The 27,896-nt window shown below is 41.8% G+C and overlaps 1 protein-coding gene across 5 annotated transcripts in view; it reads right to left on the bottom strand.

Annotated features, from left to right (window-relative positions):
* Positions 1-20,560, bottom strand: part of SLC26A5 (solute carrier family 26 member 5) — a 54,882-nt gene extending 34,322 nt beyond the window's left edge. For 4 of the 5 annotated variants that reach the window (XM_035020404.1, XM_035020407.1, XM_035020408.1 and 1 more), the window contains exons 1-2: positions 20,460-20,560; positions 16,915-17,037 (exon numbers count right to left, since the gene is read on the bottom strand). The gene's annotated coding sequence lies outside the window, so the exon portion shown is untranslated. Of the gene's footprint in view, positions 1-16,910; positions 17,038-20,459 lie in introns of all 5 variants that reach the window. The other variant, XM_035020406.1, reaches the window with a different exon arrangement.
* Positions 20,561-27,896: the final 7,336 nt, after the last annotated feature.

Raw genomic sequence — 27,896 nt, 5'->3', positions numbered from 1 at the left:
AAATAAATAAATAAATAAATAAATAAATAAATAAATAAATAAATAAAAGTTCCCCAGGAGATTCAGATGATCAGCTAGATAGGTATTTGACATATTAAAAAATACTGGCTTTCAACTCTGCTTAAACTCAGAATCTCCTCAGGTGCTTTTAAAACCAAGAAATCCTGGGCTCCACACCAGACCAATTAGAGCACAACATCCAGGAGGGGAGCCCAGGCATTTTCTTAAAACAGCATCCTAAGATGATTTTAATGAGTAGAGAACCACTGGTTTAAAACCCAAGAGAGACAGAGAAATAAATATGAAAAAGACATAAGAAAACCACAAATAATTTGAAATAATTTTGAAGATGAATTTAAAATATGAGGACATGATTCAGCAGTAAAAATACTTCTTTGATTTTGCCATTTTCACTTAGGGAATTGGTTCTCAGCTCTGGCCGCTCACTGTAATCACCGGGGCAGCTTCTGATGTCTGACTCTCCTGCGAGGGATTCTGATTTAATTGGTCTGGGAGGTAGGCGGGGGGATGAGGATGTAAAAAGCTCTCCAGGTGACGATAACACACAGCTGAAGGTCAAAACCACTGACTTAGGGAATGGCAATATAAACACCCACATCCAAACAAAAAAGAAAATAAACTGGGTAGGGTGTAAATAAAGTGTGGGCAATGCATTACATCACTGTCTTTGCTTATGTGTGTCTTTGAAATATTTAACAAAAAATTACAAAACAGAAGAATATCTTGCTTAGGTTTTTCAAACAAAGTCTTGTTTCTATTCCTATGTTCTGAACACAAGAGGGAATTGTGTGTAGCTGGGCAGTGCAACACTCATTAAACTTTACACAAATACAGTCTCAGTTATTACAAACATTTTGCTCTAGGTTTAAATTAGGAGCAAGTCTCAAAGAAAGATCTCAAAATATTAGATGGATTTAGTAAATCATTAGGGTATGTACTCTCTGTAGGGTTGCCAAATAAAATATAGGATGCCCATTAAATTTCAATGCAAACACCAAATACTTTTTTAGGATATGTCCCCAAATATTGCATAGAGCATACGTATATTAAAATTTTGTGCTTTATCTCAAATTTTACTGGGCATCTTATATTTTCTTTGCTAAATGTGGCAACCATAACTCTCTGTAGGTTAGGAAGAGACAGAGATAAGAGGGGATTTTCAAATATTTTTGAGGTGTTAGGACTCTGGCTATAGTCTATGTCTCCTTCAGATATCTGTTTAGCAGTTTTTTCTTATCTGGGAAAAGAAAGGGGTGCTGGAGGGGTAAGGACAGGACAGGAGAAGAGGGTGTTATAGAGAAAGGCTGCCCTTTTGGGGAACTTTTAATGCTCATCAATAATGATTAAATAATTAAAGCCATGAAGGCTATCAATAACCCCCTTATCAGAAGAAGAGCAGCAAAGAAACCAAGGGACCAACACGAGCAGATCAAATGACTAGACTCTGATCTGACAGATAATGAGCTTCCAGTGTGCTGATTAAAATATAAATCACCAAGTTGTAAAACCACACAAACTCTCACAGGAGAAATGTCACTTCTAAGATGGTCAAAGGGACAAATCTTCTGACGGGTCCTCCAACAAAAATACTAGCAACCGAAAAGCAAAATGACCTGGAGGTTCAAATCCTGTTTTCCACAGCCATGAAAGAAGGGATTTAAAAACAGTTTTCATCACAGATTTCTAGGTCTGAAAGTCCATCTTGAAGATGATCCAATGTAACCCCCTCCCTTTGTAGGTCAGAAAACAGACCCATCTACATCCATGTAGGGGTAAGTGACGTCTCCAAAACAAACCTGGTTTCGTATTCAGAGTAGCCATCAAATTTAAAAGGCACAGATATTTATAAATAAAAACTATAACAAAACACCAGCACCATTTTTAACTTCAAATTAAGGCAAGAATCAGCTGCTTGCTGATAACGGAAATTCACGCTGGTTTTGTGGGAGATACTCCAGCATGGAGGTGAGGGTCAGGGTCCAGCTTTAGCTCTGCTGCACGAGCACCTGAGCCATTCAATACCGTTACAACAGGGCCAACTACACCAGGAGATTCCATGCTTGGAAGCGTGTCCGAATCACCTAGGGAGCCTGAAACGACAGGTTTCCAGGTTCTTTAGACATACTGATTTAGTAATTCTGGAATCTGTACTGTTTAAAAGTCATGGAGGGAGATTGAAGAACAACCTGTTGGGAAATGAGACTGTGATCAGAAACCCAATGCTGTGGATTTCTGTTCAGTGATGCCTACGTAGGGCTCAAAAATGCTTGTTGAATATATATAGAAAAACAACTTGCCTCTCTGAGTCCTAGTGTCCTCATCTTTAGTATTTCCAGTGACAACATTCTGAGAACAGTATTTGGCAAGCTTGTTCAAAATGCCAATTAAATCTCTGTGGATTTAGCTAGAATGGATTCAGTTGTCTGAAACTAAGACACCCCACCCCACCCCCCCCACACACGCACACACACATACAAACACACACCAGTTCAGTAATGCTTTTCAGTTTGTGAGTGAGTATTCTTCACTGTGGACTGGAGGTATCAGAAGAAAGATAGTTTCAGGGCATCTGTCTATTCAAAGTAATCAACTTATATATCTATAACTCTCATTATAATTATATAATTAATTACATAATAATCTAATTAGTCCTAATGCTTATGTTGACCGTCTCATTCCAAGTATGCAAGCACATGCCCAAACTTACTATATCTTTCACATAATTACTCTATGGGCATGAACAACTAACAAAAATAAATGTTATTTATTATGAAAATTTTCTACACTTCCCAGGGCATAAGCTTTTCTATAATGGGCATAGCATATAGAAAAAGCTTCATGAGTTGTAGTCCAGGAAACAATTTTTCACTTATGACCTTATCAGCCTTTTCCTGAAAGCAATTTGAAAAAGTTGTTTCCCTTTGTCTAGTCTTCTGGGACTCTTAACATATATTATTTGCTTTTCCTTATTAACAATCATTGATTAACTTCAGTGGCCAATACGTACAAAGAGCCAAAGGCTCTAAAATCTATGCAACCTGCTCCTAAATGTGGACAGTAAGCTCTGTGAGGCCAGGACCACTGTCCCCGAAACACTGGGCACATACTCCCGCACACAGCAGTCCCCCAGACATTTTGTGACTGAATGCTCTCCAGGTGTGTTTGAGTGGTGGGGGCCAAAGGTGCCAGAGTACTTAGCTTGGGGCTCTGCCCATCCTTTCCCTCTTCTTTTAGATTTATCATCCTCCTCTTAAATTCCTCTGCCAAAGGATTATTAGATTTCTTTTTTTTTTTTTAATAAAAGATTTTCTTTATTTGAGAGAGAGACACAGCGAGAGAGGGAACACAATCAGGGGGAGTGGGAGAGGGAGAAGCAGGTTTCCTGCCGAGCAGGGAGCCTGATGCGGGGCTCGATCCCAGGACCCTGGGATCACGACCTGAGCCGAAGGCAGACACTTAACCGACTGAGCCACCCAGGCGCCCCAGGATTATTAGATTTCTATCCAGAGACGCAACATCATACGGTACAAGCTTTGGGTTCAGAAGGACCATGCTTGGAGGCTGGAACTGGCACTTAACAGCTGTGTGTTTTTTGCAAGGTACATCAGTTTTCTGTCCCTTCATCTGCTTATCTGTAAACGGCAGTTAGATGTATAGGCTGTGGAGTCACACAGAGCATGTTCTGATTCTGCCATTATGATAGGACATCTGCACGCTATTTGTCTTCTCTAAGTGGAGTGACCCTAAGTCCTGGCTTATGCTTGCTGTCCCAGAGTAATTATTACTTCCAAAAGTGTGTTCGATTGGAAAATAAATTCTATGTTTCCTTCAGATTCTTCAGCGGTGACACTGAAATAAACATAAAACTTTTTTTTTTTAAAGATTTTATTTATTTGACAGAGAGAGACACAGTGAGAGAGGGAACACAAGCAGGGGGAGTGGGAGAGAGAGAAGCAGGCTTCCCGCAGAGCAGGGAGCCCAATGCGGGGCTCAATCCCAGGACACTAGGATCGTGACCTGAGCCGAAGGCAGACGCTTAACGACTGAGCCACCCAGGCGCCCCAACATAAAACTAATATAGATCTGTGAGGAATAAATTAGAAAATGTTTCCAAAGTACCTATTGTGGGGCCTGGCACACAGTAAGTGCTTAATAAGTGTGTGTGACTGTTATTATTACTGCTGTGGGCAGGAGACCTCATTTCCTTCAATCTCAGGTTGCTTATTAGAAAATGGGGATAATGATTTTCCTCCATTTTTAATTATCTTTTTGAATCACTAATATATTCACATGGCTCAAAAATTCATGTATAAAAAGAATTAAAGGGCAGTCTCACTTCCAGTCTATGGCTGGGAGGCAACCATGGTGTCAGCTTCCTGTGTGTCTTTCCAGAAATATTTTACACAGGCGGATATGAATAGTCTCCTTCTCATGAATGGTAGAATGACTTAATACTGTTCCGTACCTTGCTTTATTCACTTAATATCTCTTGGTGATCTTTCCATACCACTATAAAATAGATTCTTCATTTTTTTAAAGATTTATGTGTCCACTTGAGAGAGTGAGCAAGAGTGCAAGAGGGTGAGGGGGAGAGGGAGAGAGAGAACCTCAAGCAGACTCCTCACTGAGCACAGAGACAGATGTGGGGCTCAGATCTCATGACCTTGAAATCATGACCCGAGCTGAAACCAAGAGTCAATTGCAAACTGACTAAACCACCCAGGCATCCCCTCATTGTTTTGTTTTTTATTTATTTATTTAAAGATTTTATTTATTTATTTGAGAGAGAGAGAGAATGAGAGACAGAGAGCACTAGAGGGAAGGGGGCAGAGGGGGTTAGCAGACCCCCCGCTGAGCAGGGAGCCCGATGTGGGACTCGATCCCGGGACTCCAGGATCATGACCTGAGCCGAAGGCAGTCGCTTAACCAACTGAGCCACCCAGGTGCCCTGTTTTGTTTTTTAAACAGCTGTATTCATGCCATTATGTGGATGCTTATAATTTGTCTAGCTAGTCCCAATAGTGCTGCATTGAAGATTAATGTAAGAATTATAAAGCACTTAGAATAAGGGACTCCATAGATATTTATGATTACCTTTTTAATCAATCTCACACTTATTTCCTTTTACCTGCTCCATTTCTCAATGCCTTGGGTCTCCATTCATTCATTCAGTACGATTCTACTGACTCTCTACCTCCATGTTTGGCTGTCACATCCAAGTTGGCTTAGAGATCAATAAGCTATGGCACATGCCCTCAGGACCCTTGTCATCTAATGTCTTTGTAGCATTCTACCTCTTTTTAAGGATTTCTTACAGGTGGGTAGAATCATATGGAATGATAGAGCATATAGGGGAACACAGAAAGTTCTGGGGATGGGAGCGAGAGATTGTCGGCAAGGAAATATCATTTAAGAAATGAGATCAAGGGCCTTTGATATATAAATCATGATTTTTTTCCTTATAAAATATATGAACATTGTGGAAATCTGGAAATTTTCCATTTTTCTCATGCATAAATAATACATACTGAATGTATATCATGAATACATACATTTGTGCATATATAATGTATATTTACATGGCTGGATATTGTCTTAAAAGTTTTGCATTAAAATGTTTGTTTTTAAAGATTTTATTAATTTATTTGAGAGAGAGAGGGGGAGAGAGAATTTGAAGCAGACTCCACACTGAGCGTGGAACCAGACGCAGGGCTCTAACTCAAGACCCTGAGATCATGACCTGAGCCAAAATCAAGAGTCAACACCCGACTGAGCCACCCAGCACCCCTACATTAAAATTTTTTTACGTACCATGATATCATAAGCATTTGCCACATTAATAAACAACTTAGAAGCATACTTTTTAATGGTTACATAATATTTTCTAATATACATATACAATGATTTAGTTAACCACCTTCCTTATTATTAGATGCTTCTGCTACTTTAAGTAAGCTCTACGCCCAATGTGGGGCTTGAAATCACAACCCTGAGATCAAGAGTCACATGCTCTACTGACTGAGATAGGCAGGCAACCCCAAATTTTTGCCATTACAAGTGGAATTCTGGTTTTGATCTGCGTGAGTTCATATGCGATAGTAATAAAAAAAAGTTCACCTTTAAACAATGTCAATACTCATTTTAAGTATTGGGTAACTTACAAAGTGAGTATATAAAAACTATAAATTGACTTAAAATAATATGAATGGTAGACATTTATGTCAGCTTCTTCTTTATACACAATAATAAACATAATTACAGCAGTTAACATTTACTGAGACTGTGGGATTAAAGACTCACAGCATCCACGTGAGGTAAGAATTACCCATGTTTTTCAGATAACGTATCTGAGGCTCTGATAGGATAAGAACAGCCAGGATGGGATTCAGGTCTGCTGATTTCAGAAACCATGCATGTATGGCAATGCTGCCTCATTAACGGTGTGTCAGACTGATCATGCCAGAATGTTTATCTGATGTTATTTAAATGATATTAATTGTAGGCATGTATTCTCACTTGTGATTTGCTGCTTATGAAGCATGGTGGTTTTTAAGCATATTGGAAGGCTTCAGAGAGGATACTGGATTGGAAGCCGCTCTTGAATAATGGGCAGAAGGCGGAAGGAAGGGCATGTGATTCTGCACCAAGATGTGAAAAGTAAAAATACAAAATGTTCAAAGAACACCAAAAGCACTGGTAGAAATCCTATTTTGAGTGGTTACAGAAAATGGAACTGGAGAGGTTGAACAGAGCCAGGTGTTACAGAACCGTAAAGGGCAGGCTCTAAGCTCCAAGTGAGTCCATATGCTCTAGTTATTTGACTCTATTTCCATCCTACTTTGTTCTATATAGAACCACCTGCTATGGAAAAATTATTCAATTCCATTAAAAAATGAAGGGCCTCTAACACTGATTTCCTGTGACTCCCTGTTGATAAATTCTAACATTTATTTTTCAGCTGGAACACTTGAAAGATCATTAATACTCACAAGATATGCTTCCAGAATCTTCTTTGGGGTAAAAAGCTCAGCAATTCAAACTGGTGCTTAGATTTGAGTGACAGATATTTTAATAAGAAAAAGTTCTGAGGGTTGCATGGGTGGCTCAGTCGGTTAAGCGCCTGCCTTTGGCTCAGGTCATGATCCCCACTCAGCGGGGAGTCTGCTTTTCCCTTTCGCTCTGGCCCTTCCCACTGCTTGTGTTCTCTCTGTCAAATAAATAAAATCTTAAAAAAAAAAAAAAGTTCTGAACTTTAAGTAAAAACAGAAGAAGAATCTACTGGTTTACCAGTCATTTGTTTTTCTAAAATGGTAACTTCAGGTCATTAATAATACAGACACAATAAAACTGCAAGTATTATGGTAGGGTTAGTTATGAAAAGCAACAGTTTTCCACCCCTCTTCTCCCCAAGTGTAGCCTTATTCCTCGAAGCAACTATTTTCCTAAAATCATTTTTGTTTTTAGTTCCTCTGGTGGATTTATTTTGAACTCTACATCAGCATTTCTTAAAAAGTGCTATTAGTATTCTGGGTAGGACTCGTGTGGAACTCTCCTGTGCATTTAGTATCTTTGTCCCTGACACTAAATGCTAGCAGCACCCTTCAATCACTTTGACACATTTCCAAATCTCTAAGATTGAGAGCTACTTCCTCGAAAAGTTAAAAACAGAAATACCCTATGGCCCGGCAATTGCACTACTAGGTATTTATCCAAAGGATACAAAAAGAGTGATTCGGAAGGGCACCTGCACCCCAATGTTCATAGCAGCAATGTCCACAGTAGCCAAACTATGAAAAGAGCCCATGTGTCCATCAACAGATGAATGGATAAAGAAGATGTGGTACACACACACACACACACACACACACACACAATGGACTATTACGCAGCCATCAAAAAAAAAATGAAATCTTGCCATTTGCAATGACGTGGATAGAACTAGAGGGTATTATGCTAAGTGAAATTAGTCCGAGAAAGACAAATATATGATCTCACTCATATGTGGAATTTAAAGATTTTATTATTTTTATTTATTTGATGGAGAGAGGGAGAGAGAGAGCACAAGCAGAGGGAGCGGGAGAGAGAGAAGCAGGCTCCCCGCTGAGCAGGGAGCCCGATGTAGGACTCGATCCCAGGACCCCGGGATCATGACCTGAGCTGAAGGCAGATGCTTAACCATCTGAGCCACCCAGGCGCCCCATATGTGGAATTTAAAAACCAAAATAGATGAACATAGGGGAAGGGAAGGAAAAATAAGATAAAAACAGAGAGGAAGGCAACCCATAAGAGACTCTTAACTATAGTAAACAAACTGAGGGTTGCTGGAGGGGAGGTTGGTGGGGGGATGGGTAACTGGGTGATGGGCATTAAGGAGGGCACTTGATGTAATGAGCACTGGGTGTTATATGCAACTGATGAATCACCACATTCTACCCTGAAACTAATGATACACTGTATGTTAACTAAACTGAATTTAAATTAAAAAATTCAAAAAATATATTTAAAAAGTTTAAGAACTACTATTCTAAGTAATAGAATGATACAGCTATTTTTTAAAACATTGAATTTAGACATCTGTGAATGCTTACCATTAAAAATGAATATTTAAGTCTTCTCATTATTTTTGCTAATTATACTACTATTTAAAAAAAATTATTTGAGAGAGAGAGAGAGCACACGTGAGAGAGAGCTAGAGAGAGCATGAGTAGGGGGAGGGTTAGCAGATGCCCCCCTGAGCAGGGAGCCCGATGCGGGGCTTGGTCCCAGGACCCCGGGATCATGACCTGAGCTGAAGGCAGACGCTTAACAGATGAGCCATCCAGGCATCCCTGTATTACTATTTTAATTTGTTTATTTATGTAACAAATATAGGCAAATTCCTTCTCTTACCTCCTTCTGGAATTTCTATTAGACATTTGTTGGAACTTCTCATTATATCATTGTGTTTTTTAACCTCTGACATTTCCCATCTTTTTATCTCAATGACCTGATTCCAGACAGTTTTCTCAGATTTGGCTTCTAATTTACTAACTTACCTTTGGTTCCAATATGTTGTTTAGCTAGAACATTAATTAAAAAAAATTCAATGTATTTTTTATTTCTGTATCTTCTTTTTGAAATATGCTGTTCTTTTTTTCAGTGTACTGTTTTCCCTTGTTTTGTATTCTTATCTAATAATTTTTAACACACTTAATATTTTGTTGATATGTTTCCATTATCTTATATTCTTGAGGATTTAATTCTTCTATTTGTTTTTTGTTTTTGTTTTTTAAAGATTTTATTTATTTGACAGAGAGAGACACAGCGAGAGAGGGAACACAAGCAGGGGGAGTGGGAGAGGGAGAAGCAGGCTTCCTGCCGAGCAGGGAGCCCGATGTGGGGCTCGATCCCAGGACCCCGGGATCATGACCTGAGCTGAAGGCAGACACTTAATGACTGAGCCACCCAGGTGCCCCTAATTCTTCTATTTGTTTTCTTTGCTGATACTCCCTTATGGTTGTTGGCATTTGTCTTTTTTTTAATGGACCACTTTATTTTTTTAAAGATTTTATTTATTTATTTGAGAGAGTGAGAGAGAGTGAGCACAAGAGGGGGGAAGGATCAGAGAGAGAGGGAGAAGCCGACTCTCCAAGGAGCAGGGAGCCTGATGCGGGGCTTGATCCCGGGACTCTAGGATCGTGACCTGAGCTGAAGGCAGAAGCTAAACCAACTGAGCCACCCAGGTGCCCCAGTTGGCAGGTTTTTAAAATAGTGAGCTCATATTAAATGGGAGAAGGGGTGGTTCCTTGTCTCTTTAGGCCTGAGGCCATGTCTTCTTTCCAGGTTTGCATGTATGACCCCATCCCTACACCCTATGATTTTTTTCCCCGCAGAGAAACTCCTATGGGGTGTGCTGAGTATGAGCTTGCACTTACTGTTCTTTTAAAACAGTTTTCTGCATTCTTCTGGTAGTCTTTATTTAAAAGTTTATTTAACTTTAACTTTAAAGTTTATCTTTTGTTTTTGTGTGTTTATACATATGAGTCAGCTTAGTAATTCAGTTGCCCGAGGCCCCATTATTATAACTACATTAAAATTGTTCATTACTGGTTCTATCTATTGAATAGAATTAAAGTCATTCTAGGGTGCCTGGGTGGCTCAGTCGTTAGGCGTCTGCCTTCGGCTCAGGTCATGATCCCAGGGTCCTGGGATTGAGCCCCACATTGGGCTCCCTGCTCGGCGGGAGGCCTGCTTCTCCCTTTCCACCCGCTTGTGTTCCCTCTCTCGCTGTATCTCTCTCTGTCAAATAAATAAATAAAATCTTTAAAAAAAAAAAAAAAGAGTTGAACGCTTACCGACTAAGCCACCCAGGCACCCCTTCACTCATAAATTTGAAGGCATTGCTTTATCACATTTCAGTATCCAGTTCATTGATGAGAAACTTTATGTCAATCTTAAGTAACTTCATATTCCCTTTTAGAAACTAATTTTAGGAGCCTTGCTATATTCTTGATTCTGAAATTTTATAATGATTGTATATTTGTATGGATGTTTTTTCCATTCACTTGATGGATCCTTTTTATCTCCTACTTCTCCTCAACTACAGGAATTTTTTCCTAGTATTTCTTTGTCAATCTCTTTCCCGCCATTTTTATTTTGTTTTGATTTTTTCTTTCTAGAGCTGCAATAGGTTGATATTGGACTTACTGGACTGCTCTTCTTTGTTTTATCATCTTTCCTAGCATATATATTCTCTGACAGATTTCTTAAACTTTTTTTTCAATTCCAGTACAGTTAACATAGTGTTATAGATTTCTTAAACTTTACCTTTTAGTCCTTCTAATAAGTTATTTTTATTATAGTAATCATTTTTTAAAGAAAATTTGAGACTATTTTGGTTTTCTGATTGTTCCTTCTTAAAAGAATTCTGTTTTTGTGTAAGGAAACTATCTTTTTAATCACTCTGAGGGTACTCAGATTTTTTAAAGGCTATTTAAAATGATTTCCCTGAATGATCTCCCCTCTGGCATTAGTAACTGTTTATCTTTTTTTTTTTTTTAATGCTCCTTCATTTGTTAGGTTATTCTTAGTTATATATTTATATTTATAAATTAAAGACTTCATTAACTTTTCTCATTTTCCTCCACTATCACATATCAAGTGTTTCCAGCATAGGACCCTTCCTTGAATAATACGGTGACCAAAGTCGGCTCTGCTGAGGGCTCGCTTGATTTTGGGGTTAAGAGGCAAGAACTGGCTTGTAGGCTAGGGCCCACCCTCTTTCCAAGTGCTAGGGAAAAAAAGAATTTATCTATAATACCAAACTCACATTAGAAACATGGCTTCATTTTAATTAATGCATAAGAATTTCCGTTAATCTCTGCTTCAATGCCTCTGCTCATGCCTGCTCTGTCTTTGCTGACTCCATGCCCAGAGCTTCTTTCTAGATCACTCTCATTCCCATGGCGGTCCTTCTTGCACTAATCCTTAGTTCTGTTTCATCGTTTACTTTCCTCCAAACATTTGTCTATCTCATTCTCTGCTGAGTTCTTCCTATTCTTTGCATAATTTTATAGCCTTTTAAAAACAGTTACAGGTTAGAGAGAAGGCAATGCTTGTGCTTAATCCTTCACTTATTATTTTTTCATTTTGAAAACTGAGCAAGTGTGTGCCGAATTTTATGAATCAAACCATTTTTAATATAAAATGCATAAAAGTATGGAGAAGGATTTGAAAGCATTTACCACAAAACTGTAAATAGAGGTTACGTTTGGATGGTGGAATAGAGGGTAATTTTGTTTTTATTTGTACTTTCTAGGATTTCCATAGCACACACTATCATTTTTGTAACAAATGTAATAAAAGCAAGTTGTAAGTGCTGATGATAGGAGTACAAGGGACTTTCTGTATCCTCGCAGAGGAGGTGTCTGCAAAAACACAGGAGACCCTTGGCTGAAGAGTGAGAGTCATGTTCAGAGACCTCCCAGAACCCTAGGTTTGAGAATACCACAGAGAGATGGGTGTGGATACGCTGCCTGACCGACCTAAGCTATCAGGTTTGTTACCTGCTTCACATGTAACCCTAGAGGCAGGTACTATTTTCTCTGTTGCCAGTTAACATACCAGGCCCCCATTGAGAGCTGAACCCAGAAGCACCGAGAGAGTCTGCTGTGGGAATCACACACGAGGGGCCAGGTGGGTAATGAAAAGGACTGAAGTGAGCCAGGTGAGTCTGTGCCAACCTAGAGAGCATGTGCCAACCCAAAGTGGTTAGCTCCTCCTCAGCTCTTGCTGAATACTGGCTTCTCTTTAAAAATTTTCTTTATATTCAGATTCAGTTTACATATAGTGAACTGCACAGATCAGTGTGTGGTTTAATGAGTTCCACCATGCATTTCAGACTATTATGAATAGAAACTTTTCGTCACCCAGAAATTTTCCTGGTGCTCGTACTTAATCTCTGCCGTATCCCTAAAATCACCATAGATTAGTTTTGCCTATCCTGTAACTTCATATAAAGATTGATTTATTTGAGAGAGAGAGAGAGAGACAGGGAGGGGGGAGGCAGAGGGGTGGAGGGAGACCGAGAGAGAAACTTAAGCGACTCCGCACTAGGCGCAGAGTCCAACGTGGGGCTCGATCTCTGGATGCTGAATCACAACCTGAACGGAAACCAAGAGTCAGATGCTTAACTGACTGAGGCACCCAGGCACCGCATTCCACACTGCATATAAATAGAACATCCAATTTTTAAAGAGAACTTGAAACTACATTTTAACAAAACTATCACTTTTTCAATGTTAACACAAGTATTTATAACACAATGTGCAGACTCAAGAAAACACACAGGCTAAATCCAGCCAACCAGCAATGCGGCCCCTTTCTGCCTGGGCTACAGTAGAAACCAAGATATATTTTGTATATATTAATTTCTCTCACCATTGTTGGCTTTAGTACTACCTGACAGTTTTTATTCTTTAGCAACTAGTAGTGCATTCTTTTTTTTTATTTTTAAAGATTTTTATTTATTTATTTGACAGAGAGAGAGAGCGCGCGTGCGTGCACAAGCAGGGGGAGTGGCAGCGAGAGGGAGAAGAAGATTCCCCACCGAGCAGGGGGAGCCTGAGGCAGGACTCCATCGCAGGACCCTGGGATCATGACCTGAGCCAAAGGCAGATGCTTAACCGACTGAGCCCCCAGGTGCCCCCTAGGAGTGCATTCTTTAAAAAGGAAGGGAGAGTCTCACCTGCAGGGTACCAAGCCAGTAAGGAGAATGGGAGACTGAATCCCACTCTATGGCCAGCCTTGGGGAGAAAGGAATCCCAAGGGAAAGAATGGGTAGGGGCTGATTTGTGAGGAAGGGAAAGCTGGAGACCACCCGGAGGGTGTAACAAAGAAGAAACAGATCTCAGGGCTGCTGGAATTTTGACTAAGCAGTAAGAAACCTCACCTTCCTATCACTTCACAAGCATCCCTCTGAAAAGGCCCTAAAAGGCCCCATATGATCTTCAGCATTCTCCCAAGCTCCTGCCCCACAGCCACTTGCATTTCCTCCTACTTCCCACCTCCTCACTCTGCTCTAGCCACTGGGACCTCCCTGCTGTGTGCCAGGCACACACCTGACTCCTGCTCCGGAGCTCCCCAGAACTTTCTCCTTCACCACTTTCAGGTCTGTGCTCAACACCATTTTCTCAGCTGAAGATTGTCCTAACTACCTTATTTTAAAAATTGCCCACCCAGCCCCTCCACTGCCTTCTCCCCAGCTTTATTTTCATCCATAGCACACATCACCCTCTGACCCACACTGTACTTACTTCATTTTCTGTATGTCCTCTTCCCTTCCTGAGAATGAAAGCCAAAAGAGGACAGGCACAGAACAGGAATTCACTGGACATTTGTTGAATGAATGAGTGAATCGAGGAGGGAAGGAAGAAGAAATGAAAACCCCTGCTAGCTTTGGATTTGGTTGTTAAAAGTGTTCAATCACACAGGGACTAGTTGAAGAAATTTTATCATTTCTAATTATCTTGCAACATTTCCACTGGATATTCTTTTCTAGTCACCTTGCAACATTTAATTGTTTTGAGAGAGTAAAGGTTTAAAAAGAAAACGAATAATACTCCTAGGGACCAGAACAACACTAACAGTACTCCTTAACTTCAAAAATTAGGTTTGTGGGAGGAAAAATGCTTAAACACATAACTGGGCATTTGAATTAATAATTAAGTTTTTTACTTAAAGTTTTAACTTGAAGTTACGAGGACAAAGCCCATCTTTTCATAGTACATTTACTCCTATCTTTCTTTTAAAGATTTTATTTTTAAGTAATCTCTACACCCAATGTGGGGCTGGAACACATAATCCTGAGATCAAGAGTCACATGTTCCACCAACTGAGCCAGCCAGGCACCCCACATTTACTCTATCTTAATTTATTTAAGAAGAGGGGGCGCCTGGGTGGCTCAATTGGTTAAGCGACTGCCTTCGGCTCAGGTCATGATCCTGGAGTCCTGGAATCGAGTCCTGCATCGGGCTCCCTGCTCTGCAGGGAGTCTGCTTCTCCCTCTGACCCTCCTCCCTCTCATTCTCTCTGTCTCAAATAAATAAATAAAATCTTAAAAAAAAAAATTTATTTAAGAAGAAAGAATAAATTATGAAATAACAAAACAGCATGTGCCCAATATTACTAAATATTTGAGAATAATGATCAGCAATAAACATATAAAAATGAATCCAACACAAGATTTGTTTTTTAATGGCAGGGATGCAACCACCTCTCAGTAAATGGAGAGACGGGGGCTGAGCTGGTTCTGTAGGTCTGCATTCGATTTTTGATACCAGGTAAGGCCATTTCCTCTAAAACACAAAGGTAAAGAATTCTAGTGTCAGTAGCTTTCCTAAGCTAAGAAAAAAATATATTCCCCAACCCAAGACATTACTTAGAATTAGCCCAGGCCCTGGGATTGGCCCATGCTGGATTAGACCAAGTGTGTCCAGGCTGTCAATTCACCTAAGGAGATACCCTCTATCCACCATGTTTGGAAGACAGCAGGGAACATGCTGGAATCATGGGCCACAAGCCCATATTTTCCAACACATAGCAGGTGAAATACAATGATTTGCCCAAGTTTTGGAAAGCCTGAGAATAAACATGAAGCAGCCCTAAGACCAACAGTAGAGACAAAAGAAATGAAATGAAGTGTAGCTCCTTGCCGTCCATGGGCCTTCTTACCCTTGTTCTATGTTTCCTCCTTAATGCCTTTCCATCTTTTGTCAGCTCATGTCTGTTTCTCTTTTACTGATCTGACAGTCACACATACACACTGTTTTTTTCTTCTTCTAAGTGTTTTGGGATGTGAAGGGCAGTAGGAGAAAAAAAGAGTACGATAAACAGAAATAAATTTTATGGATTACAATTTAGAAAGTTATATCTTTAAATCTAAGAATAATTTTCAAAGTGTGAACATCTACAGAATTAACAATGGAATGGCAACAAGACTGGGTCCCAAACAAATGATTAAGGTAAACAATATGCTCTTTTTTTCCTATCCCACTTGTGGTAACTGGATAGTCTACTACCTGAGAAGGTGTGAGGATCACCTTTTTTATCTTAGTTTGGACACAGAAGCTCACATTTCAGCAACGATCAAGGTCATCATCTTTATCCCTTGCTGACACTTTTCTCCCATACCCTCACACACAGATCACAGATCACCTCTAGGAAAAAATTTCAACAGGCTATTGAACACTGGCATGGATACCCCAAGGAGAGATAATCGTCTCTGGGGACATTAGGAACAGCTAATCATCTTGGATAGGCAGAGTTACACGGAGTTCAGTCCATCAAAACATACTGGGTGCTAAGGACTTGCAAAGCATTGTGGGAATACTGAACCAGTGAGAAGGCACATTACCTTCCCTAAATAAACTAAAGTCCCTGATGTGGACTGCTTCTTAGGAAGGCATGTTTAGGCTTCGTTACCACTGAGTCTATATAATCCTGGGCCAGGCTATGTATAGAAGGGATTTTGTGGATCTGTTTTCTATCTTCAGGTGACATAATCTTAGAATCAGTTCTTGGTGATTTTTTAACCCAGTGATTCTCAATCTTGGCTGGACATTAGTGTTTCTTGGTAGGGGGTTGGGGAGGCTTCTTAAAAAAAAAAAAAAAGAGATGTCTGGGCCTGCCCCAGTCTAATTACATCAGAATCTCTGACCCAGTATTTTTTTTTTTTAAATAAACTCTCCCTGTGATTGAAATGCAAAGAATTATACTTTAGTAGTTGAGAATCACTGATCCCATATGACACAGAAAAAAAAATGAATGTCCAAAGAATTTAATTGACTTGTTACTTGCCCAAGATCACACACTTAGTTAAGGGCAGAGCTTGGATTAAAACCATGATCTCGGGGCACCTGGGTGGTTCAGTTGGCTAAGAATCTGCCTTCAGCTCAGGTCATGATCCCAGGGTCCTGGGATCGAGCCCGAGTCGTACTCTTCGCTCATCAGAGAGTCTGCTGCTCCTTCTGCCCCTCACCCTGCTTGTATACTCTCTCTCAAGTAAATAAATAAAATCTTAAAAAAAAAAATGATGATCTCCACCAGTTTACTCATCCAATTAATGTCTATCAATGGCATTCTAAGGTCGTGACCAACTATGTAGCTGTCACTCAATAAGGTAAGTCAAAGCTGCTTCATAGCTAAGGATCAGTTAGGCTGGTCCCGATCCAAGTTAAAAAGAGAGAGTAAGCTATGCTGCTTCTAGCACTCTCTCTCTCTCTCACCCTTTTCTTCCAAATCGTGGTTTATGATTCAGGACTCTGGAAATGTTAAGAAATCCTGTGCTCCACATCAAATCCATCACTACCTATGACCCACTTTCCCAGTTTATTAGTTCCAGGGGGACCTACCTACCCGAGTCCAAAGGGCAGCACAGAGGGCAGGGGACAGGGCCCCAGACGAGAGGTCTGGTGTGGTTCAGCGAAACCCGGATTCGTAGGGCTGAGAGCTGGAGAAGGGACAGCTCGCTCCTCGGCCCTAGGACAGAAGGAAGGAAAGTTAATCCAGTGGTTGCTGGTTTGTTCTTTGAAAGAAGTTACGTCCAAAATGTTTCTTGATGATGTCCATTCATTCCTAATACCATAGTACTGAACATGGTAATGATGCAGTACAACACACACACACACACGCGCGCGCGCACACGCGCACACACACACCTCCTTCCCAAAGGTGAACACGAGTACGTGTGCGTGAGAGAGCAAGTTCAAATTTTGAATTCAACCATTCCCATCCTGAGCAATTCATGGTCATGACAGTTGGTATGTGAAAAACTGCCCTGAATGGGGCATCAGCACTGGGAAAAAAATCTCAGAAGCACTTTCCTTGAGAAGGACGAGAAAAAAATTAAAAAATGGGATTCATAATGTTCAAGACACAAGCGGATACTGATCAACTAAAAAATTAACAGGACTACTGTCTTCAGTCTTTTACAGATAATACATTTATTAATTCCTATTTACAGGACACTTACTCAAAAGGCCAAGTATTTATTCCATTCCAAAGTAAATTAAGTTTTAACCACTCAGTTTGTGGATTTACCCATATCCTCTCTTCATTTCCATCTCCCTGACTAAATCACTGCCCTGCTCTAAAGGGGGGTCTTATTCCTCTGAAAGATACGCAACATTTTGAATGTTGTGTGTTTTTTGTAGGGATAAAGTCCTTAGCTTAGGCCAGATTTTTTTTTTTAAAGATTTTATTTATTTATTTGACAGACAGAGACACAGCGAGAGAGGGAACACAAGCAAGGGGAGTGGGAGAGGGAGAAGCAGGCTTCCCGCTGAGCAGGGAGCCCGATGCGGGACTCGATCCCAGGACCCTGGGATCATGACCTGAGCCAAAGGCAGACGCTTAACGACTGAGCCACCCAGGCGCCCCAGCTTAGGCCAGATTTTTAAAAAGACCTGTCCCCTCCCCGAACCCCTTCCCCCCCAATACAATTGTTTAAGAGGGTGAAGTCCAAAAGATGATGTAGTTGATGATTGCTAGTATCCACAGCAATGATGATTTGCTGAAAGATTTTCTGAAACTGGCCACTGGAGCTGTCTTCCAAAAGACAAATTGAAGGATTTCATGAAATTGGATCTATCTTCCAAAAGGAATGAACTTAGATAACAAAGACGATGGGAAGCACCAGAGGATTACATTTACCCATGTTGACTTGTCTTCTTTTCTGCACAGTTTCACTAGTTTTAAACAAAGGAAAATCACCATCCCCTCATTTTTGTTGTTGATTTTGACTTTATTAATTCAATGATAGTGCAAACACTAGGGAAAATGGACATGCCTTCTTATTTAGTTATATTTCCTAGAAAATCTTTTATTTGGAATTAATAAAATGCGGACTACCTGCATTGGTAGAAAAACTTCAAAATGATTACGATATCAAGGGACACACATTTAGAATCAGATGAAAACTCAACTCATTTTTTCCCAGATTTCAAACTACACTACAAAGCTCTAGAGATCAAAACAGCATGGTACTGGCATAAAAACAGACACACAGATCAATAGAACAGAGAGCCCAGAAATAAACCTACACTTGCGTGGTCAATTAATCTGCAACAAAGGAGGCAAGAATATCCAATGGGGAAAAGACAGTCTCTTCAATAAATGATGCTGGGAACACTGGACAGCTACATGCAAAAGAATGAAACTGGACCACCTTCTCACACCACACACAATGAACTCAAAATGGCCCGAAACCATAAAATTCCTAAAAGAAAACAGGCAGTCGTCTCTGGCATCAGCCTTGGAAAACTCAACTGGTCTTGATTTAAATTGAAGAGGCATCTACACCTGACAAGTCAGTCCACTGTTGTTGTGGTGGTTTTAATTGGAAAATTCCTCTATCTTCCATTCTTCTGCAGCTCTTAGCAAAGTGCTTCACACGCAGAAGGTGCTCGAATACTTGCTGGATTGAGTCAATTCTTTGGTATCGCTCATAAATTAATGAGGAACTTGTAACTCTGTATAGTTTCAGAGTAGTTAAAGAGAGAAAAAAAGAAATGCTACGTAACAGGACTGGGGCTTCAGGTGTTACCTAACAGAGCAGAAAGCTTTCCAGCAGAGCACTTAAGATATCGGTCATCTTACCATCTTCACTCCGAGCTTTTTTCTAATGCAAATTAGTCTGAATTTCTCTCTCCTGCGTCTGGTCTCCCACCTGAAAGCCTTCTGAACAAAGAAATACTACCGCAATTAGGACTGCCTGGCAAAAACCTATTCCAAATTTCGTTTCAGAAAGTTGCATATTCGACTTTCCCTCTACTTCCAAGCTTACTTTCAACGATGCGTATTATGTGCATTTATGGCTAATGCACATTGTTCCCAGTTCTCAGATAAAAAAAAAAAAAGCCGAACCTCAGTGTCCCCCCACAGCGAATCACCATTTTTGTTATTAGAGCTCCCGGTCACGATTTACCAACTCTAGACCCCAAACTGATCACGGGGAGGGTAAGAATCCACGCCCCCTGCCCCACAGCGCCCCTGACAGCTGCCGGACCCTCGTAGGTCTTCCACCTTCGCGGCCTTGACCTGCACCCGAGAATGCCCAGCATGCGTCCCGTGCCCGCCCGGCCCCGAGAGCCCCTCCGTGCGGCAGTCACTGCGAGTAAACCGGTCTCCCGATCCGTGGTCCTCCCCAAGCGTGGGGCAGGAGCTTGCCGGGGCCGCAGTATCAGACCCGCCACCGCGGCAGCGCGCCCCGCACCGGAGGCGTTCCGGAGGCGGCCGGCGCTCTAGGCAGGGGGCCACCACTGCCCAGTTTTAAAGCAGCGAGGCGCGTCCCCTTCACGGAGCTGCGGGGGCCGGCCCCACTTCGCGGCTGCGGAGGGGAGGCCCGGCCCCCGAACCACAGCTCCCCTGGCCGGGCACCCCACCCGGTGGCCCCGCGGGCAGCGCGCGGCCCCAGCGAGGAGGCCAAGGGCGATAGTGGGATTTCACAACCCGAGGGGACACGAACAGGCGAGAAGCGAGCCTCGGCGGGGCAGCGCTGAGAGTGCTGGCGGAGCACCCGAGGGCGCCGGGAAGCGGCGGGGCCGAGGCTGGCTCAGAACCCGAGGGAGGCGAGCGCCTCGTGAAGTCTGGGCCGCCGCCGCAGAGGGGGCGATGGAGGCAGACGTTTCCGGGGGAAAGCACTGCTCAGACCTTGTCCCGCCAGCGCTTGGAGACGGCCGAGGCGGGGCGCGTCCAAGTTGTTGCCTGTTAGTTTCAGGAAGGAGTGAGAGCCAGAGGCGAGAGGGAAGCCCGGGAGACCGCAGACGCGACCGCCGGGCCGGCGTGGGCCCGACGCACGGCCGACAGCGCCCCGCGCGCGCCTTCCCTGCCCGCCCGCGCCCGCCTCTCCCGCGGCCCCGCCGCCTCCTCTCCCGGCCCCGCGCCCCCTCGCGCGCACTCACCGGCCCGCGCTGCCCGGCGCTGCCCAGGGCCGAGCCGCCGCGCTCCGGAGCCCCTGCCGCCTCGACGCCGCGCCGCTGCGTCCGCGCGCGGCTCTCGGAGGAGGCGCAGAGCGGCTGTGGGGCCGCGGCGCCCGGCGCGCCGCCGCAACCCGAGCCCGCCCCGCCCCGCCGCGCGCCGCCCGCCGCCCCGGACCCCGCGAGGAGGCCCGAGGTCTCCCGTCAGACGCCTAGAGCTTCGGGGCGTGCTTGGCGGCTGACGCTGTGCTTGCGCAGCCCGCGAGCGTTTCGGGACGGACACCCCACTTTCCCCTCCCGCGGCTCGCGAACTCCTCAGGAGGGGATTCGTGGAGCTTGGAGGTGGGGCCTGAGGCGAATTTAGAGGGTCGAGGCTGAAGAAAGCACAATAAACACGCGATATAGTATTCAAGCAGGAAACATTGCTTATTATTATTATTACTATTTTTAAGATTTTATTTATTTATTTGAGAGAGAGACTGAGAGAGAGAGAGCATGAGAGGGGGGAGGGGCAGAGGGAGAAGCAGGCTCCCTGCTGAGCAGGGAGCCCGATGCGGGACTCGATCCCAGGACTCCAGGATCATGACCTGAGCCGAAGGCAGTCGCTTAACCAACTGAGCCACCCAGGCGCCCAATGAAACCTTGTTTATTTATTATTTTTTTTATAAAGATTTTATTTATTATTTGACAGAGAGAGAATGAGAGAGAGAGAGAGAGAGAGAGCACATGAGAGGGGGGAGGGTCAGAGGGAGAAGCAGGCTCCCTGCCGAGCAGGGAGCCCGATGTGGGACTCGATCCCGGGACTCCAGGATCATGACCTGAGCCGAAGGCAGTCGCTCAACCAACTGAGCCACCCAGGCGCCCCTGCTTATTATTTTTAAAATGGAAACACCCTAACCTATATTCTCAAATACAGTGATTATGGAGACTCAGACTTGACAAGGAACATGGAGATGCAGAATGACAATCTTTAAAAAAAAAAAAATGCTTTGATGAGCTGCTTTCGATGAACACCTTTTCTTGCAAATACTGCCTCGTGCAACAAGACCGTGCGCGACAGATTCTTTTTCAGGAATTCTAGTTAGAATTTACAAAACACCTTTTTTTTAAAAAAAAAAAAAAAAAAGGAAAAATTAAGTAAAGCAACAAAACATCCTATTTGGGAGAAAGAAATATACCTGGGGGGAAAACGGAGAATGGAAAGAAAGAAGGGAGGAAAAGAGGAATGAAAGAGGAAAAAAGGGAAGGAGGAAGGAGGGAAAGAACCTGTTTTCTTTCTAACAACTGAGATGCAAGAGAGCACCACAGCCAGAGGGCCTAAATCCTCGAAGATGAGGGGTAGAAATGATTTCAACATAAATACTTGCCCTGGGGGCGCCTGGATGGCTCAGTGGGTTAAGCGGCTGCCTTCAGTTCAGGTCTTGATCCCAGGGTCCTGGAATCGAGCCCCGCGTCGGGCTCCCTGCTCCGCGGGAAACTTGCTTCTCCCTCTCCCACTCCCCCCTGATTGTGCTCTCTCTCTCTGGCAAATAAACAAATAAAATCTTAAAAAAAGAATCCGTCTGGTCACTGCTCCAAGAATGGATTGCCAAGGACCAAAATGGTTGCAGAGAGAACCAGATGCTGGTTACTGAAATACTTCAAGTGGAAGAGAGGCAGAGCCTGTGAAGACGAGGACAACACAAAGAAAACAGGGAGAGGAAAACTAGAGGAGAGGAAAGGGCAAGACCACCACCAGATTTTATAAGAACTACAGAGATTATTGCCTCTCCAGGGCTTGATCCCATGACCTGAGCTGAAGGCAGACGGATTGAGCCACCCAGGCGCCCCTCTGACCCGTCTTTTCTTAATGAAGTCTGGCAGTTCCAGATAATGTTTATGGTATCTCTCAACTTTTAAAAATGTGTGTACATTTGGAACATGTTGTGATTTATTTTCCTTTTCTAAATAAATATTCACATTGCTACCTAATTTTGCATTTATATTTTTGAGCTCTTTTTCTTAAAAGGAGTGCACCAAATTGTGGCAGGGATCATAAGCAGCATGGAGATAATAAGGACTTGAGAAGGAAGTGCCATCCAAAGACTGGGCATAATACATTAATATCATTGTTTCTGCCTTAAACAGTGCCCGAGTATCTCTTTCAACTGAGAATCAGGTCCATTTTCTTGATTATAAAGGCTCACTTACCAGGGCAGTGAAAGGCAAGGGAGGGAAGATAGGCCACTGTTGGTACTTAAAATATGAAAAGATGACCATTTTTGTGAAGTAAGGCTTTGAAACAGGTCCAGCGGACTAATCTGCAAGTCCAGTCTCACAGGCTATCTGATCCATCAAAGTAGAAGACTTTCATGGCATTTTTGCCAAAACATCTACCTCAGTCACCTAAACAAATACCTGAAATTTCACCATTAAAACACTCATTCTTTTGGATCTTGATGCATTTCTGGAAGTTTAACACTACTTATTACAATAGAAATCCCTTGGGGCAAATTTACAGTTTGTTTCATACTAACACTTTTTGTGAGATGACCATGTCAATGCCTACCACAGTGTCTGAGTTGCCCCTTCTCTCTCCTATGTGAGAACTGGTTAACACCCACAGGACTAGGACCCAGGCTGGTTTTCTGTATCGGGGGGATGTGGGCATGTTCTGGTTGTGTAGGGTGTGTCTTAGGGAGAGAATCCAAAGACAGCCGTCCTCCTTTGATGTTTTGCCAAACTCCAAACATGGAATATGCTAGAATATAAATGTTACAGTTGGAAATTTAGAGGCAGACCGAAGAATCAACTTCAAGTCACCTAAAATATGAATGTGGGAGAAATTATATTAGAATTCAGAGATTCTAATTAGCTTTTAATTAATGGGGTTTCCTCTTCAGTCTTGGAGGGTGTTGTTTAGTTTCTATTGAGGTGATTCTTAACAGAATTTGTTTAGATTCTATTAAAGTGAAGAGGTGTTCAAAAGTGTCTAACTTATCACAATATTGTGTGCCTTCCCTGGATGGTAACATTAAGGGATTCTTGTACGAACTTGGGTGTAAGTTAGTTTACTGTCCCTAGATTTATTGAGGCAATATTTCTTTTTTTAAAAGATAAATTTATTTGAGAGAAGAGAATGAGAGAGAGAGAGCACATGAGAGGGGATAGGGTCAGAGGACGAAGCAGACTCCCTCCCGAGCAGGGAGCCCGATGCGGGACTCGATCCCGGGACTCCAGGATCATGACCTGAGCCGAAGGCAGTCGCCTAACCAACTGAGCCATCCAGGCGCCCGAGGCAATATTTCTTATGCCCAGTTCTGTGCCTTTTTATTATTCACATATATATCCATCTATTGTTCTACCAGTATTCTTTCCATAAAAATTATGTTTTTGGACTTAACTTCCTCTTTTTCTGCTGTACTGACATGATTTCTAGACAGTGGGTCCAGACACTGAAATAAAGTAATAAGGCCACTGGAGATTGGCAGACTTTTCCACTGTCGCTGCATGGTCTCCCATGTCTATAAAATAGAGAGCACCAATTTCCATCATGTGGGATTAAAAAAAAAAACTGTAAAAATTCATTTCTAATAAGTACCCAAAGGACTAAATGGGAGATCCAGTAAGAATGACAAAACCCTCTCACCTCTGAACTGGAATTCTTTTAATAATGGCTGATTTTTTTTTCCCTGCACGATAAATAAATGCGTAGTTGCTTTTGTACTTACTACTATATTTTGTATGTGAAGCAGTTTGTTGTTACTCTGGAGAAGTATGAATCCTTAGTAAGATTCTTTCCAATTTAAAATTATACCTTAGCTGTGGTCCCAGATCTACCCATCAATTCTAGTGTCCCAGCTTCTTTTCTCAGTTGAATCCAACCACTCTCCATCCCTTGGTCAGAGTGGATTTATTCAAAGGTCACGCGCTTAAAACCCTCCCACAGCTTCCCAGTGCTTCCTAATTAAAGTTGAATTTTGTTGGTATGAGAAATTGCTTTTCCTCCCTTGCTCCTGACTCCCCCCCTCCACCCCCCGCAGCACTAGCCCCCAGGAGCCCCTCTGCAAATTCAAAAGATCTGAGACTCCACCAAGGAGCCAGTCTAGTTCCTGCTTTTGTGTATTTGCACACATTGCTCATTCCTAAATATGTCTCCCCGCTGAATCTGCCTAACAAATCCTATTTATTCTTTTCTTTTCTGGCTATAACTTTTAGATCTTCATGTGAAAATAGCGAATAACACAAAAAATACTTTTGTATGCATTCAACCCATTCAAACCTGAACATTTTACTGTATCCTATTCTGACTTTTAAAAACGAAAGAAAACATTTTGGGGTAGAGTTGATGTCTTCCACATACCCCTCTCTGATCTTATTCCCTGGCCTGAGGAAACCAGTGTAATGAATTTGTATTTACTATTCCCACGCATGCCCTTAGATTTTTGCTACATATGCATGTATTCATAAGTGACAAATTGTACAGTTGACCCTTGAACAACATCGGGGTGAGGGGCGCCAACCCCAGTGGAGTTGAAAATCTGAGTATAACTTTTGGCTTCCCCAAAACTTTACCATTAATAGCCTACTGCTGACCGGATGCCTTACCCATCACATAAACAATCGATTAGCTCATATTTTGTATGTTTTATATCTTATATACTGTATTCTTAGAATAAAGGAAGCCAGAGAAAAGAACATGTTATTAAGATAATCACAAGGAAGAGAAAATACACCTACAGTACTGTACTGTATTTATCCAAAAAAATCTACATGTAAGTGGACCCACCAAGTTCAAACCCATGTTGTTCAAGGGTCGACTGTATTTGTTTGCAAAGTTTAAATATCCGATAAATGGCATCATGCTATAGAATTTTGCAACTTGTTTTACTGTTATTATTAATGGGCGTGTTCATTTTAACACCATAGAATATTATACAAATAAACCACAATTTATCCATTTTCTTGTTGATGGGTGCTTGGATTATTTCTGATTATTTGCAATTACAAGCAATGCGGCTGTGAACATTTTTGCACACATCTCTCTGTGTATACATGTGAGAGTTTCTCTGTGATAAATACCCAGAAGTAGCTGGGTCATGCTGTCTGTACATATTCAACCTTACGGATATTGTAACATATTCAATGTTACTGATACTACACTGCTCTCCACAGAGATTTGTATTAGCTATATTTTCTTTTTTTTCTGTATGTTTTTTAAGATTTTATTTTTTTAAGTAATCTCTACACCCAATATGGGGCTCGAACTTACCCAAGATCCTCTTTTCAGCACCACTATGTTCGGATTCTGATTTTGCCTCCCTGGTTAGGTATGACATCATTGTTGTTTTAAATGATGTTTCCGTGGTCATTAGTGAGGTTGAACATTTTAATCTTTTGTCATGTCAGTTTTTCCTTCAGTGAATTTTCATTCCTATTCTTTGTGACTTAAAGAAAACTATGTTATTACCTTCTTCTTCTTTTTTAAAGATTTTATTATTTTTTAAAGTAATCTCTACACCCAGCGTGGGGCTCGAACTCACAACCCTGAGATCAAGAGTCACATGCTCCATCAACTGAGCCTGTCAGGCACCCCCCAAAATTATGTCATTACCTTCTATTATCTATTTGCATGAGTTCTTTATATTTTTATATTTTCTAGAGTCCAGTCCTTTTTTGAATGTATATTGTGGCTTTATCTTCTCCCCTTCAGCGGCTGGTTTTTAAACTTTGTGGTCTCTTCTGCTATGCAAGAATTTGACAAATGAATCCAATCAAACTACAGACCACTAATCCTATAATCTTTTCTTATGGTTTGTCTGCTTTATGTCATGTTTAAGAAATCCTTTCTTCCCATGATCCCACAATGATATTTTCTTCTAAAAGTTGTAAAGTTTTACCTCTGCCATTTATGTCTTTAATCTCCCTGGGGTTTATTTTTGTGTAATGATATGTCTAGGGATCTATTTTTTTTCATTTGAATAACAAATTGTCTTAGTACCACCTGTTGGCTAGTCCATCCTTTCTCCACTTCTGACAAACAAAACTACTATGAGTAAAAAAAGTTGATTGGAAGTTATTTGTGTGAGCAAGGTGATCTGGCTGGTTCATGACAGAATTCCTCAACTTTCATTTCATAAGTCTTTTTTCAAGAGAGGAACCCTTCAGTGTTCTGTCTGGATGATAGAAGCTCAATTCCAGGATTCAGGGAGTTGAAAGATGAAAGGGTGCTGTGGTGAGGGAGGGGGGTCTCACCCTTCAACTGGTAGGCTTTTGCTTAATACCTTAAAAAGAAATTACTAGACTTACCCCAGCTCTTTGCTGCCCGAAATCTCTGGGTCTTCTTCAACCTCTCTGATTCAAGTTATCCAAAAAAATAAACCTCCTGTCCCTCGCCAAAGTGGAAAGGATAGTTTCTTGTTGGTGTTGGGATGAAAGAAGTCTGTTCCTTATTCAGAATTTTAACCAATACCCTTATTTTCATCCTCTTGCCTATTCCTTGCTTGCAGAGGCAGTTTTCTCTGCAGTTCCAGAATCTTCTCTGTTCTGTAGTGCAAATCCCTTCTCTGTAGACAGTTGGGTTTTAGCTTTTTACAGTATGATTAGTTACTACTCGTCCATTCACTTTTCGTTTTCCAAAATTTTGTTATCTTTTATGTTTGTCTCCATCCTATATTTTCTTTGTCCTTTTATGGCTTTATATCATTTAAAATTTTCTAATCATTCTTTTATTTGGGTATTGGGATTTAGTCTATTTCCTGCTTTTTATCTCCACCGGTTATTTTTTTTCCCTACTTGGTTATACGTTTTGTTTAGAAATGCTGTCCATTTTTATATATGGATCTTGTGTCCAGCAGCTTCTTGAACTCTTATTAATTTTCGTGCTTTTTTCTTTTTCTTTTTTTCTTTTTTTTTAACGACTTTATTTATTTATTTGACAGAGAGAGAGACACAGCGAGAGAGGGAACACAAGCAGGGGGAGTGGGAGAGGGAGAAGCAGACTTCCCGCGGAGCAGGGAGCCCGATGCGGGGCTTGATCCCAGGACCTGGAATCATGACCTGAGCCGAAGGCAGACGCTTAACGACTGAGCCACCCAGGCGCCCCTTTTTTTGTGCTTTTATCTTTAGAGTTCCTTGGGCTTTCTATGAAGACGAGTTTATCAACTGCATCTAAGGAGAGCTTTATCTCTTTTCCAAATCTTATACCTCTTATTTCTTCTTGTTTTATTGCATTGGCTACAGCTTCCAGTACTATGTAAGCACTACTCTAGCCTTGCCTTTCTTATGTAAAGATTTCCTTTATTCAGCCTTCCTTTCTCATCCCCACTTCTAGATAGAGCAGATTATTCTCTTTTCTGTGCCAATGAGATCTAGAATACGCTTCTACTGCAGCATCTTTTTCACTGTATTGTATTTGTTGGTATTTCTGAGCTCCAATTAGAC

The sequence above is a fragment of the Mirounga leonina genome, unplaced genomic scaffold, assembly GCF_011800145.1.
Source record: "Mirounga leonina isolate KUSES-001 unplaced genomic scaffold, KU_Mleo_1.0 Mir_174, whole genome shotgun sequence".
NCBI lineage: Eukaryota > Metazoa > Chordata > Mammalia > Carnivora > Phocidae > Mirounga > Mirounga leonina.
Note: the sequence above shows the minus strand (reverse complement) of the source record. Positions and strands in the feature narration are given on the sequence as shown.